The sequence below is a fragment of the Myotis davidii genome, unplaced genomic scaffold (assembly GCF_000327345.1).
Source record: "Myotis davidii unplaced genomic scaffold, ASM32734v1 scaffold553, whole genome shotgun sequence".
NCBI lineage: Eukaryota > Metazoa > Chordata > Mammalia > Chiroptera > Vespertilionidae > Myotis > Myotis davidii.
In genome coordinates this window covers 18,162-18,784 of record NW_006284342.1, presented here as the reverse complement: position 1 = coordinate 18,784, position 623 = coordinate 18,162, and the positions used below count along the sequence as shown (strand labels likewise).

General features: G+C 49.8%; 1 protein-coding gene across 1 annotated transcript in view; it reads right to left on the bottom strand.

The window, feature by feature from the left end:
• LOC107184653 (granulocyte-macrophage colony-stimulating factor receptor subunit alpha-like) overlaps positions 1 to 623 on the bottom strand; it is an 11,973-nt gene that overhangs the window by 7,453 nt on the left and 3,897 nt on the right. The gene's annotated exons all lie outside the window — the stretch shown is intronic.

Sequence of the window (623 nt, the reverse complement as noted above, 5' to 3'; positions counted from 1 at the left end):
TGGGAAACACACAGTCTGCACAGAGCAGCTGGACAGCTCTATCCCTAAAGCCCCAGGCCCAGTGACTGAAAGGAGGGCAATTATGTCCTGCCCCATGTAGCTCAGTGGGTAGAGCACCAACCTGCACACTGAAGGGTCATGGGTTCGATTCCCAGTCAAGGGCACATGCCCAGGTTGCGGGCATGATCCCCAGTGGGGGGCGTGCAGGAGGGAGCCGGTCCATGATTCTCTCTCATCATGGATGTTTCTCTCTCTCTCTCCCTCTCCCTTCCTCTCTGAAATCAATAATATATATATTTTAAACAAAAATAAATTAAAAATCTCAATGGGGAAAAAACACCCTTGGATGAGGATTAACCAAGAAAAAAGAAAGAAAGAAAGAAAAATGCAGTGAGAACAGCAGAAATACCAGCCCCCTCACGGCAGCCCCAGTGACCGTGGGTGGATGAATGGACAGGCAGAGCTGGTCCCATCCGCACGGTGGAATAGTACGCAGCCATGAAAAAGGGAGGCCGGCCCTGACCCAGCCGACAGTGCGGGTGCGCCTTGAATACAAGATGCTCAGTGAGAAAAGCCAGACACACAAGGCCCATTTGCTAATTTTATTGTCATTATTCTTATTT